This window comes from Tamandua tetradactyla, chromosome 6, assembly GCF_023851605.1.
Source record: "Tamandua tetradactyla isolate mTamTet1 chromosome 6, mTamTet1.pri, whole genome shotgun sequence".
NCBI classification, from domain to species: domain Eukaryota; kingdom Metazoa; phylum Chordata; class Mammalia; order Pilosa; family Myrmecophagidae; genus Tamandua; species Tamandua tetradactyla.
Genome location: NC_135332.1, coordinates 170,174,490 through 170,191,886, shown reverse-complemented (window position 1 = coordinate 170,191,886; position 17,397 = coordinate 170,174,490). Strand labels below are relative to the sequence as shown.

The 17,397-nt window shown below is 44.2% G+C and overlaps 1 long non-coding RNA gene across 1 annotated transcript in view; it reads right to left on the bottom strand.

Moving 5' to 3' along the window:
• The window catches only part of LOC143686500 (uncharacterized), a 28,582-nt gene extending 13,357 nt beyond the window's left edge, over nucleotides 1-15,225 (bottom strand). Inside the window, exons 1-4 of the long non-coding RNA XR_013177200.1 lie at nucleotides 14,035-15,225; nucleotides 12,737-12,896; nucleotides 10,466-10,636; nucleotides 8,563-8,709 (exon numbers count right to left, since the gene is read on the bottom strand). This is a non-coding gene — a long non-coding RNA (uncharacterized LOC143686500). The remainder of the gene's footprint in view (nucleotides 1-8,562; nucleotides 8,710-10,465; nucleotides 10,637-12,736; nucleotides 12,897-14,034) is intronic.
• Between the last annotated feature and the right edge of the window lie 2,172 nt (nucleotides 15,226-17,397).

The window sequence follows — 17,397 nt, the reverse complement described above, 5'->3', positions numbered from 1 at the left end:
TAACAGAAACCCCAAACCCAGTATTTTAACCAGTAAGGAATTATCCAGCAAGAATCCCAAATTTTCCTCATGTTTGTAAGGTATCTGCCATAGCTCCAACTATCATGTCCACATTTTAGTAGGAAGGAGAAAGGGGAGAGATATTCCCAGCAGACTTATATTTGCATCTGAGTCACATGACCATTCTGGTAGCAAGAGAGTCTGGGAAAGTGAACTTTGAGCTTTCCACTCCAGAGTAGAGAAAGCCGAGCTTGAAGGAGTTGGAATGTGTGAACCAACTTATAATATCTGCCACAAGGAAGTTCTCAGGCAAGATAGAAATATTGAATATCCAGATGGCAGGAACTAATGGGCAATTACCTTTAGGGTGCTGTAATCTGGATGAATCACCTCTAAATTTTTCAGTTCTTGGGTCATGATTTACTTTCCCATAGTCTGATTTCCCAATTTGGAACATGTGGCCACCTTTTGACTAGGAGAGTTCAGGGATACTTGACCAGGAAACTTCCCAGCACTTTGGATGCAATGGAAAAAGAGGAGATTCCTAAAAGAAAATGAAGGAGCTGGGTAGATCAAAACAAGGAAAACCCTCTATCTCCCTCAGTAGGATGCAAGCTCCTCAAACCTCTGACTTTTTCATCTGTGAATCTGCCACTGTAAACGCCCCCTCCCCCCCCAAAAAATGACGTGTTCCACAAATCCATTGAGAACTGAATGATTTCATTCTTCATCCATTTGAATGAACCTTACGTTGTGCTATCCACCACCACCACCCCCTTGTTTTATTTGCTTCACTGTTATCTTCATCTTCATAGAGTACATGAGTTTTGAAGTCAGATACACCAGGTTGGAATTCTGGGTCCATTGTATCCTCTCTATGTGGTTTTGGCACTTAGTAAGCACTTGATCATCTATTACTGTTTTTATATGGGAATTTTAAGCCATAAGAGTTCAGTAAAAACCCCCTATCTCCAATTGTCCAATAATTTCTATTTGAATTCCTAAAGATTGCAGGTTTGATATTTGAGGAGAGAGAGAAGTCTAATATTTCTCATTTGTCCTAAAAATAGTTAGCTCTTCTCTGTCCTTTCTGTCAGCTCAGCAAGTCACATCTAGGGAACTGGGAGATTGTGAAAGGCAATCTTTCTAAAGAGTGGTCAAATGTTCTTCTTTACCCAAGAGTAACTTGTGGAAGATGCACACGAAGATATAGGGCTGGCTCAGTGGTGGTGAGTCTACCCAGGCTGAGGTCTGGGGTCTGGAACCTCAAGGAGAGGCAATTACCACCTTATGCTTCTTAGGGAGGAAGGATAGTTTCTCATATGTACGCATTCAGCCATTCAAGTTATCCAGCTCAGACACTGGTAAATGCAGAAGATGCAGAAATGACCAAGTGTGCCTGCCTTGTTGAGATTTTCAAGCATACCACAATAATAATAATAATAATTTTTGTTGAACATTTATCAGATGCCATCTGCAGTTTCAAAGCTTTCCATATATCATTCACTCTTTTTTGGGGGGTGGGAGGGCATGGTGGGCAGGCTGCAAGAATTGAACCCAGGTCTCTAGCATGGAAGGCAAATTTTTGCCACTGAGACCATTGCACCACCCTACATCATTCACTCTTAATCTTTATCTTAACCTCATGAGGTAGGCACTTCATTCCTATTCTACTGAGGAGAAAAGTGGGCTGCCAAGAGGTTAAATAACTTCCCTGGATTTTTAGAATTTCTCTCTATAGAAGGCTTTCAATCATTGCCAGGAGTTGGGGGGAGTAGACATATAAGAGGTCATCAGTTGCCATAGAAACAGCAAAGAACTCAGCTCTAATGCCACTTTGTCAATGACAAACTAATAACATCCACTGAACTTTCTCAAGTCTTGCCCTCACTCAAGCTGTTTCCTCCCCAGGAGGCTTTTCCCACTTGCTTCTCTGCATTGCTGCACCTTATTCATATTTCAAAGCCCAACTCAATTGCCACCGCTACAAAGAAAACTTTCCAGACTCTGCCCTCCTCCACACCCGCACCCTATTAGGACTTTTCAACATCTGTGCTTGACCATTTCTGTTGACCCTTACATTCTATCATAAGTTCTGTTGGCTGGGTATTTGACACACACATCTCTACCAAATGGAGTTCTCCTCCAAGGCAGACAGTATCCTTTAGTCATCTCTATGTCTCCAGGGCCTGAAGTTCTTGTGTGGATTAAACGAGTGACTAAACCAACAGTGTCTGGCTTAAAAGTCCATCGTGGGTGCTTGGTAAACATGTAGAGTGTTGAATTTTAAATGTGAAAAATGAGACTCAGCCAGGAGAAAGTCTTGCCTCCTAGAGATAAGCAGGCTCAGAGCTAGCCACAGGCTCTGTGAGCAAGAAAGGCCAACAGGTTAGACAACCAAGGCTTTCTAAGATTTAACTCTTAGACCTCATGCCCCACCCTCACCCCACCCCGTATTTAATCAACTCTAAACTCTCAAGCAAGCTGCTGGATTCCCCAGTTGTCAACAAGAGTAGAGGAAAAGCAAAATAAAATTATTATTTTGTGCAACTTTTGGAAAAAACCCACACCCTGTTCTGCCATCCAACATTTCCCTCTGTTCACAGGAGGAAATCCAAATGCGCCTCACTTTAAGGGCCTATTTCATGAAAATCTCAACTAATCAATAGCATAAGTCAATTAGGAGTGCTGATTTGCTTTACCAGAAATCATTTACTTTAGAAAAGATTCTTTAAATGACAAAGTACCACCCTGGTGTACTGAAAGAGCACCAAGGGTTTTGGAAACTCAGCACATGAGCTTTTCTTTCCCTGAACAGATGCTAAGTGCACAGCAGTGTCACAGGGTCAGTAGAGGGGAGGAGGGAGGTGAGTTTTTTTTGTGGGGGTGGGACAGTGGGGGGTGATGGCGTGTAACTGGGAAAGGGCTGGAAAGACCCTGAAGATATGACTTCCCCCCACCCCCACCCAGCACCTTCCCACCTGAAATGCTGCTGGAGCTGATTTTCACAAAGTATGTTCCTTGACCTGATCCACATAAGGAAAGTATCCTACAATCAAATGAGTTTAAAAAGTCTGCATGCCCTGTTGTGCTGTTGAAGATTCCTGACAACTGTTTGGTTATTCAACAGAGGAATCCTGGCATAAAGCAACTTGCTTAGCTTTATTTATAATTTCATAAACTTGTTTAACCACAGAACCCTTTCTGCACAGAATTTCTAAGAACACCCCATGGAATTACTTTCCAGAGGAGACTATCTTGAAAAAGAGTCATATGAAGTGGTAACAGCCCAGTGCCTGCAGCCAGATGGTCTAGGTCCGCATCCCAGCAATGCCTCCCCTTCTCTGCGTGGCACAGGCAAAACACTCCACCAATGTTCTGTGTTTTCATTTCCTAATCTGTAGAATGGAGATGATAAGAAGATCTGCCTCATCAGACAGGGTGGGTGTGAGTTATGATTTAACACATGCAAGGTATTTAGAATGGTATATTGGAAGTGCTGGATAAATATGAGCTATTCTTTTAATTATTTAAAATGTAGGACTCACAGATCATTCAACAACACAAAGACAAAGGCATGCAATGTCTCAGAATATTCCAGCTCAGTCCCAAATTTCCAGGAAATGTTAAATTGTAATTTGACAATACCAGGAAAGTGGAATTAAAGCCAAGGCAAGAAGGGGTCTAAGGAAAACATAGATAGTCGTTGGTGGCATCTCATGGGAACTCTCAAAATATGGTCTCTGATTCTCCCTTGAAGGAGGACAGAAGGTGGAACTGGTAAGAAGCTCTTGGTTACTAGCATGGCCCGTGGAGCTTAACTCCCAACCATCCCATGGACACGCTGTGTGATCCCAGGCAGGAAGTTCTTGGGAATAAGAAAAGCCTCTCTGTGCTTGAGAATAAGAAAAGGCCTTACTTCTTTAATGTTCTTGTGAGGATTAAATGAGCCAGTAAATGAAGAGTGTCTGACTTCTAGTAAGTAAAGCTTAGCCATGAAGTGGTGGCATCAATCCTTTCACTCTTTGCTTTTATGGAGAGTTAATCCAGAGCAACATCTTTATTTCGCTGAAAAGAAAACAAGGCCCAGAAAGAGAAAGTCATTTCCCTCTGGTCACAGGGCAAGTGAGAAAGGAAGGGAAGGGGCCACCTTCCTTCAGAGATCCAGAAAAAGTGGGTAACCTTGCCCTGCCTATGCCGGTTCCTGGAGAGGAAGTGGGTTTTTAGGGAGATTTGAGAACAGACCTGATTTCTAGGAGTGCAGGGGACAGAAGTCTTGTTTGCCCACTGTTGAAAAACATGGTCCTCAAGTCACTTGCGTTCTGTTGGACTATTTCCAACATAGAGCTCTGCTGGTTTTCATTGCCACAGTGCAAGACTGCCTCACTGGGCAGTGGGCACAGTACCTGTGACTCGCATTTGTACCCCCCTCTGCAGCCTTGAAAGAACTTTTACAATCAAATCTCAATTTCTTTCTTCCTATCAAACTCATATGGTGGATGGAGTTATTTCTATTTTTGAAGATGAGGAAATCGGTATTCAGAGAGCTGAGGGAATTGCTCTGGCCCAGCCGCTGGTTCTCAGCTCAGCGAGGAGCCGAAGCCCGTGTTTCTTTTTTTGAATTGCCATTTTTTTAAATATTTTTATTATGAACAATGAACTGACATACCAACATTCTTGACATACAATCATTCTTGACACATGAACATTCTTGACCTGGTTACAATCAGTGGACTCACAATATCATCACATAGTTGTGTATTCATCACTATGATCATTTTTTGAACATTTGCATCTCTCCAACAAAAGAGAGAAAAAAGAAAAAAACTCATACATGCCACACTCCTTACCACTCCCTTTCATTGATTACTAGCATTTCAATCTACTCAATTTATTTTAACCTTTGTTCCTCCTATTATTTATTTTTTATCCATATTTTTTACTCATCTGAGCATACCATAGATAAAAGGAGAATCAGACACAAGGTTTTTACAATCACACAGTCACACTGCGAAAGCTATATCATTCAATCATCTTCAAGAAACATAAGCCCGTGTTTCTTAATCCCGAGCCTCTGCCGTAGGGAACCATGCAGGACCTGAAGCCATCCACCCCATCGTGCATGGGATGGCAACTCCAATACTTGGATTTGAGATACCCTTTAGTTTCTTACAAGCCACAAACTGATTCTCTTGTGATGTCCCAGCAACTCACGTCTCCTGTCCCACCTCCTCTGACAGGCCTTTGCTGACCTGCATGGTCCATTGTACTTGCCTGATGCCCTAAACAGCTTCCAATACTTGCTGGCCATGCCCCTGATGGACACCTGTCAATCACAGCCTGGGTTTTGGAGAAACAGTCATTCACATTCTAATTTAACTATCAGTCCAGTTTAGTTAAGCACCTACAGTGTGCCAGGCTCTGTGCCAGATAACTTCTGATTCTTCCAACAATCCAGTGAGAGAAGGTTTGTGGTTTCTATTTTTCTGATGAGAAAAGTAAGGTGCCAAGGCCTGAAGTAACTTGCTATATCTGTTTCCCATGGCTGCCATAACAAATTACCACAAACACAGCAGCTTTCACAACACAAATGTATTATCCTAGGGTTCTGTGTAAGTCAGAAGTCCAACACCCAGTCCCACTGGGCTAGAATCAAGGTGTTGGCAAGGCTGCATTCTTTTCTTGAGGTTCAATGGGAGAACTTGCATCTTCCAGGTTACAGCGGCTGCCTGCGTCCCCAGCCTCTGTAGGTTGAGACCTCACATAGCATCTTTCTGCCCCTACTTTCGTCACATGGCTCTGTCCTGGACTACTCCTGGGAAAGGTCCTCCAAATTTTTTTATTCAAAGGACACACCTTTTTATTTGTTTGAGATACAAATGTTCAGTTTGGGTGATGAGAATGAGCCAGGTGCTAAATCCTAAAAACAATAGCTAGTGCTTTCTGATTACTTCAATTAGCTCTAAGGGAGAAGAGGCTAGATGGGATCTGCACTGTTTCAGTCCATTAATATCCAGCTTGTCAAATTTACAGTCTGATACTTCTTGAGCTGGACGGCCCCACTAAAGGGAGATGTAATGACAGTTCAAGATGGAGTTGGCAAACATGGAGAATTCAGCATGTATGTGCAGTTCAGTCTGATGTCCCTGCACTCTAAAATTCCGTACTTGCTCAGAGCTGGGAGTAAGAGGATGGGTCCTACACTTTTAAGGATGCTTGTGATTACTTTGGGCTCACCTGGATAATCCAGGACACTCTGTCAATCTCAAGGTTCACTGCATTCAGCACATGTTTAAGGTCCCTATGCAGGTAAGGATAAGGTAATGGATGCAGGTTCCAGGAATTTGGGCGTGGGCATCGTTGGGGGACTTCCACTTTGCCTAGGACCACACCGTTAACAAACACATGAGTCGCGGGTTCCTCCAAACCTATCTCATTCCAATCAGCCATTCTTCCTCCACTCTACATTACCCTCCCCCACAGTTCCAAGGTTGTACCATTTATTCATCCCATCATACTGTTTATTTAATTAATCCAGACATGAATATTCTGACTAAGCCAGATGTGCAATGGAATAAAAAGCAGAGAAGATTACTAAAAAGAGCACAGACCTTGAAGTTATCAAGTCCTAGATTCTGTTTCTGCTGCTCATCAGAGGTGGGATATTGAATGAAACACTTAACCTTTCTAAACCCCCATTTCCTCACATGCAAATGAGAATAATATTAATCTTATAGGATTTCCATGGAGAGTAAATGAGGTACATATGATGCTTTGCATAGGGCCTGGCACTTAGAAAATATGGGACCAATAGCAGCTATTATTAAGGAGGCCAAGGTATTATAGAATAAATATTATTTGTAGAAGCTACTCTTATAGAGGATGTGCAGGTGAGGAACAGAGCACATGTAAGATAGATTTGCCCCTCTTGATGTGATAAATTGTTCCAGAGGCAACAAGAAAGAACTTGTAGTGGTCAAGGAGAGTAGGACTTCGGACTTCCATTGGTCAAAGAGGGCAGGATCTTAGGAGTCCACTGGACTAGGAAGACAATCTCATGGGGTCCTGTATCTCCAAAGAAACCTAAACCATCTCTGTGTTGGACTCAGGTCTTGAGGCTGTTCCCTTTTGATGGGTTGGCATGTTTAGAAGCAGGTGGGCAAGTTATAACCTCAGTTAAGTATCTGAATCTCCATTTCCTTATCCCTAAAATGAGAAGAACATTTATTTCATTCACTTACTCTAAAGACTATATACATGAGCTACAGAAATCCTCATAACAACCCTGAAAAAGTAGTTACTATTATGCCCATTTGATGGATGAGGAAACTGAATCTCAGAGAGAAAAAGGAACTTGCCTAAGATCACACATCTAGTGGGATGATGACACTGCTGATGATGACAGCAGTGGATATGGTGGTAGGGGTGGGGGTAGTGGGTTTTATTGTCACTGTTAATAGTCCCTTCCTGGTTTACCTGCTTCCTCTGTTGCCTCCACTGTCTTTTCTCCACACTGCAGCCAGAGTGATCCTTAAACACTTAATCGGCTCACACTCCTTCGTTTTGATCCCCTGGAAGCGTCCCATTTCACCCGCGATAAAATCCAAAAGCATCACCATGGCCTTTGAGGCTGTACAAGAGCTGTTCTCACTGCCTCTCTGATCTCACCTCCAGCCCTCCCCACTCACTCGCTCCACTCCAGCCATTTCTCCTGGAGCACACCAACATGCCCCCACTTCCAGGCTTCCCCACTGGCTGCCTCCTCTGCCCAGGGCACTCATGCCTCCCTCTGCAGGGGTCTCTCCCTCACTGCCTCCTAGCCTCTGCCCAAAGGTCACCTCCTTAGGGATGCCCTCCACGACCACCTTACATAAAATACCTCACATACCCACCCCATCACTTTTTATCTAGTTATCCTGTTTCATTTTTCATCTTAATATATAATGCCACCTGATGAATTAGGATTGTGTGTGTCTTTGTGCATCTTTCCACTAGAATATCAGTTCCATGAGGGCAGGTACATTGCCCGCCTTGTCCTCTGCTATGTTCTCATTGCTTAGAAAAGAGGCAGACACGGAGTAGTTGCTCAATGCATACCGGTTGCATAAGACAGTTCAGAAGGCCATTCGGCTCCTTTGGGCATCCAGGGCAGAAGGAGAGAGAGCGCAGAAAGGCAGGAGGCTGCTTCAAGTGGGAAGAGGAGAAGTGGGGGAAAGTGGAGCACTTCTGAAGGAGGAACTGCTGGGGCTGCTGACAGCTGCCCGCGGGTCCCCTGGCAGGACAGAGTTGTGCACAGCTGCTGATCTTCCCCCTTCTCCTCCAAAGGGGGAGTAGCCCTGGAACCACCCAGAGCTAAGCCCCCACTCCAGAGCGGGTAAAAGAACAGAAAGCCAAAGCTGGAATTTTTAGAGTTGAAGCAAACATTAGGGAGTCTCCAGCCTGCAGATTTGTTGCTTTGTTTCCAACAAAAAGGTGGAAAAAAGGAGGGAATTGGGAATTCAACCAAATAAAAGAAAACTCAGGACTAAGAGCTAAGAGTACTGACAATAATAAGAACTGTACCTGTCAGGGTCCGGCAGGAAACAGACTTCGCCCCAGATGGTGCAGATGAAGAGCAGTTAATGAAGGGGCCCTGTGCAGAGCAGTGGATTGTTGAGGCTTCCTGGGCCCCGCACCAGAAGAGGCTGTTCCACCCCACAGCCAGAGGGGCTAGGGGAGGAAATGGCATCACAGGAGTCTTGAAAGAGGGACCACCTGATGGGAACCAGCCGTGAGAGCCTTCCCACCTTCCTCTCTGCCCTCTGATCTCCTGCCAGCTCCCCTCAGCGGGCCAAACTCAGCCAGAAGACAGGGGACAAGGAAGCCTATCACCCTAGTTGAAGGGTCAGCCTCCAGGGCACAGATAGGGCTGGGAATGGCTCTAGAGAGCCACAGTGGTGGTGGTGGGGGAGGCAGCAAAGAAGGTTACTGTTTAATAAAAATTCAGGGCTTTCCCACCACCCAGCACAAGGCTGGCCCAGAAGAGACCCTGAATACATGCTTGCTGCATTTGATGAATGAATAAATGAATACACGCTTGCCAGGCTCCCTGACCAGCCCTGACTCCCAGCCTTCTTGACAAGCTGATTGTCCTCAGCGCAAACATCACTGCCCTTAAAGGAACACATACACACACACATCACATACACACACTCACATGCAACTCATGCACACCCCACATATTCACATGCAACTTTCATACACATACACCACATGCTCAATACAACACACCACACACATATAATTCTCATACGCATGCACACTCACACACAACAAATACTCACATGTAACTCTCTCTCACACGCATATACACACCTGTAGTCATATGCAACTATCTCATACATGCACACATACACTCACCCACAACCCTCACACACATATTACACATATTCAACTCTCAACATACATGTATACACTGTTACTCCACATGGACACACATACATATACACCACTAATACCCAATTCTTACACACAAACTTCCCTACACACACTCACAGGCATACACAGACTTATACTCACACACATATACCCCTCATATACATTCATATACATACATACATGCTCACTCATAGACTCACATTCAACACATACACACTCTCACAAACACACACACTCACACAAACACCTGAAAATGAGTTAGGAACCTCTCTCTGTGTCCTGCAAATACCCCATAAGTAATCTTTGTCTTGTCTACTTCTCCCTTATTGAGCTCTTACTTACATGTTTTAAGCACTTTACACGTGTTTAATTCCTCTGTGGTGAGTAAGAATGCTCTTACTTTTCAAATATGGAAACAGGCTCAGGAGGTTCATTAGCTCTCCCAAGACAACACAATTAGTGAGGGGCAGAGCCAGGGTTCCATTCCAGTTGAACAGAGCTTCCAGGCCCCCCAGCCCTCCACAACCATGGTCTCCATCTTGGAGCCCAGCACAGGGCCCACCATGCAGTCAGAAGTTAACAAATATTGGCCAAAGTGAAATCTTCCTACAACTTCCATGTGGGTTGAAATTATGAACCTGGAGCAGAATATCAGCTGTCTCCAATCATTATGGTCAGATGAAGCACAAATAACTGGCAGCAGAATGGAATCACTACCAGCTAGTTAGAAATGGCACCCATAAACCTGGATGAGAACAAGTCAATGAACAGCATGACTTGGGGTATGTCCATCCTAGCTCTGGGTCACTCTGACTCTAGGACAACTGGGGAAGCCACACCCCTCTTCTTATTCCCTACAGATTCAACATCAAGGACCTCTTCAAGGCCAGTCCAGATGTGTTCAAACTCATCACCTGGAAGTTTCAAACTCTTGGGGGAGTTGGTGATGGGAGCAGGACACCCACTTAACAGAAACCAACCTATTCAAAACTCAGAAAATGAACCCAGAAAGAACATTGCCTTGATGGTGCAACTCTTGTTTGCCTACCATTTGACTTCTAGCAGGAAGTATTTTTAAAGGGTACTTTTTCCCCTTGCTGGCCAGTTCCTCATTGAGAAATTCTCTTTTGTGACACTTTGACATCTCAGCTTCCAAAGTGATGATGGGACTTTTTTTTTTAATTTCCACTTCCAGGTTTGGATTCACTTCTTCATTCATCTGGAAGAGCAGAAAGGATTTCCAAACTCTTACCAAAGTCCTCTCTGAGAGCTAAAGACCTGCCCATCAGGAGACATGTAGCACAGGATGGGATGTCTTTGTCCCCTCCTCTTCTCCCCCCTCCCCTACACAGGCACTCAATACAGCTTATCAGCCCCCTCCATGTCCCACCACACGATATGAGGCAACATGATAAAATCTCTTGTTTGGTAAGAAATAGAATGCAACCAGATGGCAAAACCATAGTGGGCTTCAGTGCTGAATGGGTCCATGATGATGTTAGAATATTCCTTGCTCCCTGTTCTTCCTGGGGACCAAGGAATTAACAATGATCACCCATCACAGTGACCCATGACAATCACTCAAATCTGTTACACTATATATTTACCCCATTATCTATCTTCCAGCCCCTTTGCTGCTTTAATCCTTTTGATGACTACTGGTCTAAGCTTTACTTACTCCACTAGCCTTACTTTTCCTCAACCCAGACTCCATGCTTGGTAGCACCAAGCTCTAGCCAGGCCTTGCACTGGTTGTGCAGTTTCATCACTGTACTTTTGCTCATGTTGTCTCCTCTGCCTGGAAGCCTTTCCCCTCACTCTTTATCTGTGAGCTTCTGCTTACCCTGAAGATTCAGCTGAGACTCACCTGAGCATCATTTCCTGAGCCCCAACTATGCTGTCTCCCTTGAGGCCCTGAGTTCCCCTCTGTCACTAGTTAGTACTGGAAACATCTGCTCGCTGGTCCACCAAGTTCCAGGAAGACAGAAGAACTATGCTGGGCACATCCCTGACTCCCCGAGCCTAGCACAGGACCTGGCACATGGTGTGTACTCAGAGGAACAGTTCTTGAATCAGGCACAACATTCTTCCGTCACCTTCATCGCCTAAATGAGCTTGTGCATTTGCTCAGCCCCAACCCAGAGAAATGGGAACTTTAAAGGTAAGTATAAAGTGACTGAATCTCCTCAGCCCACAGGCTCACCCACTATTTGTGGTGGGTTGTGAAACAAAGAGCATGCAGCCCAGAGTAGAGGCCCCCAAAAGCTGCAGGAGGTGGGAGTCTCCAGAGTGAGATGGTCCTAGCAGTGAAGCAGGTGGCCCCTGACTGGTATAGGTTTCATGGGTGCATGTAGTCAATGACCTAAACCATCCATCCCAGCAAAAATCCCAGGAACAAAGCAACTCTTCTTTAACTGAAATCTCTTACTCTGGTTAAAATGCAAAGCCCCATGACAAGTAATTCTAAACTGTCTTTATATCACTACAGATTTCTTTATAATTATAAAATTGTATACTGGAACGTGTGCCCATCATCTCATTTAATTTCGTAATAACTCTATGCAATCAGTATTATTTTCCCCATTTTATGTATGAGGAAACTAAGACATAGAGAAGCTAAGTCAGTTGCCCAAACACACACATCTCAGAAGTGGTAGAACTGGGATTCAAACCCATTCAAACTGGCCACGTGGTCCATTCTCTTACCCAAAAGGTGAAGTTGCCTATTGGGGGTAGGGGGAAGGTCCCTGAAGCAGGAGATCTACCATGTGACCTTGGCCTGATCACAATCTTTCCAGCCCTTAATTTCCTCATCATTTTCTTCTGAGACAAAACCAACACTTGGATCAAGATACATTCAACATCAGTTCCTCTACAGAGCATCTCCCAACCACTCTGTGCCATAGTTAATGGAAAGCTAACCAATCCTTTCTTTGTGCCCTCACTTGTCCCTTTATCCTGGCACCTATATACCTGTCAGCTACTGCTGTGTAACAAACTATTCCAAAACTTAGTGACTTTAAACCTAGGGTAGGCAAGCATTTTTTAAGGGGTCAGATAGTAGATATTTTAGGCTTCAGAGATCTTTGTTGCAAATACTCAGCTCTATTGTTGTAGCTCAAAAGAAGTGAAAGACAATACATTAATAAATAAGCATGATTGTATTCTTATGGAACTGTTTATAAATAAACAGGTGGTTACTCAGCCTGCAGGTCATAGTTTGCCAACCTCTGCTTTGAACAACAAGCATTTATTATTGCTCATGAGTCTATGTGTGTGATGCTCTGGGCCAGGCTCAGTGGATCTTGGCTAAACTTACTCATGCATTTGTGGTCAGCTGGCCAGTTGCTGGTAGTTGGCTGGTCTAAGATGTTTGCTCTCATGCTGGTAGTTGGCTGGCTATTGGAGGAGGTGACAGAGGTGACTGGGCCATGTATCGCATCATCAAGGAGGCTACCTTGGGTTGGTTCTCCTGGAAGCTGTGCGAGGTTCCAAGAGATAACAGAAGCACGGTCGGGGTTTGGGCTCAAAACTAGCACACAACCCTTTCTGCCACACTTTATTAACAAAAGCATATAATAAGATCATCCCAGATGGAAGGGGAAGGCAAATAGTCTCAACATTTTGATGGGATGAATGGGGAAGTCATGTTGCAAAGGGAATGGATATGGCAAGGGTTAAAGCTTTGTGACCATCTTAACAGTCATTTCACCAATGTGTGATGCTTGCACAAGTATATGTGTTACATATGTAAAAGAGGCCCCCTTCTTTTTAGACTATAATCCCCTTGAAAATAGGGATTTCAATGCTGTATTCATTTTTATATCATCTGTGTCTAGAACAGTCTATTTTAGCTCCTAAGGAGCCCACAAACCCATCTGTCTCTACCACCTCTATAATTCTGGTCCAAGGCATTGTCAGCTCTCCCCTGGCCCCCTGCCATAGCCTCCTGACTTGGCTCCCCGCAACCATTCTAGTCTCTCTCCAATCAAGCCTCTACTCAACAGCCAGAGGATCTTTTAAAACTATAAACCCAATTACCCCACCAGATTAAAACTCTTTGATGGATTCCTATTTCTTCTATCATTGAACTCCATACCCCTGAAATAGCTTCCTAGTTCCTCTATTATAACAGCTGCCTGCCTTTCAAGCCCCATCTCACAACTTTCCCCCTTGTCCTCTGCCTTCCTGCCACACCAAAATGCCTCTTATGCCACCAGGCCTTTGCATTTGCTGATCCCACCACCTGGAAAGATCTTCCAGTCCCTCTCTAGTAGTTAATGCTTACTTAGTCTTTCAGATCTCAACTAAAGCATCATTGCCTGAAGGAAGCCTTCCCTGACTCCCAAGTCAAGGTTAGTTTTCTCTGTCACCTGTTTTAGCAAAACTTGATACATTTGCTTTGATAACTTATTTCAATTTGTAGCTAAATATTCATTACTATGATTTTTTGGTTAACACGGGTCTTTCCCACTAGACTCCAAATTCCAGGAGCACTGGGGCTATGTCTGAACTCACCAGTGCATTCCCAGCAGCTCACTGGATTACTCAGAACAAGTACTCAACAAATTCATATGGAGTCCAGAATGAATCTAAAAATAAGGATATAGATCTCACCTATGTTACAGGATCATATGGAGGTTCCAATGGCAAGTTCATGGCATTGCTTCGTCAGCCTCTCAGAGCCAAACTGCTGAGGGATGATGGTTGGTATTAAGTAGACATTGGGAATGAGTTCATGTCAGTTGAACCAGAAGAACAAGGCAAGTGTAGTACACTGAGCACCTGGAAGAGAAAGTTGGAGGCTTCCCCCAAAAAGGGAAAATGGAGTAGAAAGAGGATCCTGGGGAATTGGATGCCCATGTTATGATTCTGCTCAGGGCTGGCCTGGTGCAGGACCTAACAAGACACTCCTAAGGTTAACGATGGTGGAAAAGTCCAAGAAGTCTGGTACAGGGAACCCATATGGCATGGCCAAGGAGCAATCCAGGTTTGTCCTCGAAAGCCTTGGGTCAGCCCCCAGCTCTGCTTCATTACTGAATTAGGGATGATTGCATTAGGGAGGACTGGATTAGATGATTTAATCTCTCACTGCCTGGTTTCATTATCTGTAAAATGCACATAAAAACAGAAAAAAATTTAAAACCCCAAAGAACGTATGTTAAAGGGCATTGTAATAAGAGTTTACACTCATATGTACAGTTTACACTGTACAAACTACAGCTCATTTAATCTCTGCCATGACCTTAAAAGGTAGGTATATCCTCATTTTACACAGGAGGAAAAGAAGACTCAGAAATGTTAAGTATGTTTCCCAAGGTCCTCCTGGATCTGGAATTTGAATTCAGGCCCTTTTATTCTGGAGTTTGAACTTGTTATCATTCAATAAACTCTCAACAAACTCAGGTAACATCATTGTTACACCTCTCTGCCTTCCCCAAGGTCAGGCGTGCCTTTTTCCTTCTTACCTGTCTGTGCTTACCTGGCCAAAGCATGAGAGAGTCCCGTGTCCTTGGCTGGCCCATGGCATTTTTCCTACCACCTGCCTTTGAGTAGGCAGGGTTGCCTTTCTGAAACTCAGTGTTTCCTCTTCCTTAAAATGGGCTTAATAATCTGGCCACCCACTCAGGGTCAACCTGGGGAAGAGCTGAGACAGCCAAGGTGATAGCACATTCTAGGTGGTCAAGCAAGGTCCAAATTGCAGGGGCTACAGGAAGGCCTCTGCCAGGCTTGAAGAATGTGGACATTAAGGGGCCCAAGTCCCGGTCAGGGCTGCCCCACCCAGAGGCCACCTTGTTTATGCAATGATCAACTCATTCTGAAACCCAAGAGGCTCCCATCTGCCCTGGAAGCAGGCCCAGACGCTGCTTTCCTGTTTGCTTCATTGGTTTCAGGTTTGGTATGTTTTTCCTCAAAAAAAAAAAAAAAAAGTTTTGGCAAGAGATGTTGTCCCTAAAATTTTTAAGTGGTTTGGGTTTTTTTTCCTTTCTCTCTTACTTTCTTTTTCACTTTTTTTTTTTTTTGGATTGCATGTAACTTCAAACAATGGCATCATTTACAGGCTTCAGGCAGCCTCCTGTCACGAGTCCCTTGCTGAGCTTTGCTTCTAAATCTTTGGTTACTACCACCCTGAATCTGAAACCACAGCTCCCCTTTAAGTTCAGGTCACATGGGTGACATCTGAAAGCTTCATAACCTCAGCATGGCAGTGAGGGCTGGCCGGGATCCTGAATTTTATTTTAAACCCAACTGTGCTATTAAATGTACAGGGTGTAGCTTTCCCTCATCTCCAAATGCATTTCCATGGTTCTCTACATTAAGCTAAAGGGGGCCCCCCACTCCTGAATCCACATCCTAGGAGACTTGATAAATAAGGCTGGCCAAGCTCTGCTGCACTCAGTAGCATGGAGAAGCAGGGCCAATGAGAACACCAACACAATAAAAGGTGCCGTTTCTGCTTTCCTGGGTTCCCCATACTAATTGGGAGATCTCCTGTCATGACGGTAATTTCAGAGAGGGTCACATTAAACCCCAATAGTAATTTCACTAGAGTATGAATTGATATTTAGCAGATCTGAAAGCATTTGTGTTAGATGGATATGATAATTCTTAGAGTTAGAAGCAGGATGAGACACCACAGAGGACAAAGAAGGGGTGAAGACAGAGGGTGGGCATATGCTAAAAATGAGCTTCACCTCTGTCATGAATTTGCCTTATGCTAGGACTGGGCCAAAGCTTTACCCTTGAAGGGACTGTCATCTGAAAGATCCTCATCCTGCTTCTAATATTTATTCTTTACTTGCTTTATTTAACAAATTTTATATAGTGCTTCCATATATTAGATGCTATTCTAAGCTCTTTACAAATTCTAACTAACTTAATCCTCATAACATTAGATAAGTATTATTAGTATCCCCATCTTACAGATGAGGAAACTAAGACAATGAAGTTAAGTAATTTGCCCAAGATCACTCAACTTCTGAGTGGCGCAGCTGCAACTCAAACCCAGCCAGTCTGGCACCAAAGTCCTTGCTCTCAACCTCTACACTATCATAGCCAAAGAATACACAGCTGATTGTATGATTTTACTCTTATGGACAAGTAAATAAATAAACTCTTCTGAGAGTAAGTCATTTTCAGTATTTAATTTAAAAAAATATTATCAAAATTGTTAGAGCTAGCTATCTGAGACTGGCTTAAGAATATGATGATGCCATTCGTTAATTCACGTTTTGGCTCATCCAACAAGTATTACTGAGTACCCTCTATGGCTCAGGCACGTGCATACAATGGTTAATAAGGCAGTCCCAGTCCTGCCCACTCAGTGGGTACAGTCCTGAGAGCAGCCAGAGCCTCAGCAATCCAGGCAGCAGATGCCTCATATGTGTACATCAACTCATGACGGGGAGCGATGCTCACCTAACTTAGTCCCAGGGTGGGGTGGGGGAGATTTGGAGAAGTGATATCCAAGCTAAGGCCTGCATAGGAGTCGGACTCCACCAGATGACAAGGCTGGGGCAGAGTGAAGCAGGAAGTGAAAATAGCATGGGCACGGAAAGCTTGTACCAGGAGGAATGTGGAGAGCTGAGTGAGGCTGGTGGAAAGGGTATGAGAATGTTCATGCAGAAAGCTGAAGTTAGGCAGACAGGAAGACCCGGCTCCAAAGGGTGTTGTGAGCCCTGAGCAGAGATTGGGTTGACATTGGGGTTTACACTGGAGTTGGCTGAGGGGAGGAGCCAAGTGGTTTTTAACCACTGTGACATGCTGAAACTTCAGTTCTTTTCAGATTCAGTCCCTGTTTGACATCATGATGTCCATTTACCTCCCTTGGCCACTTGGCCTGTTTCCAGTGACTTCCCAGGCAGCTGCCTTCGTTCATGAAGCTGCTCATTCTGCCAGTATTTCCCCAGGAAGCCAGTCTGGACAGGCCCCTGACTCCAGCCAGCTCCTCATCTGGTATTAGAATCTTCGCTCTGACCA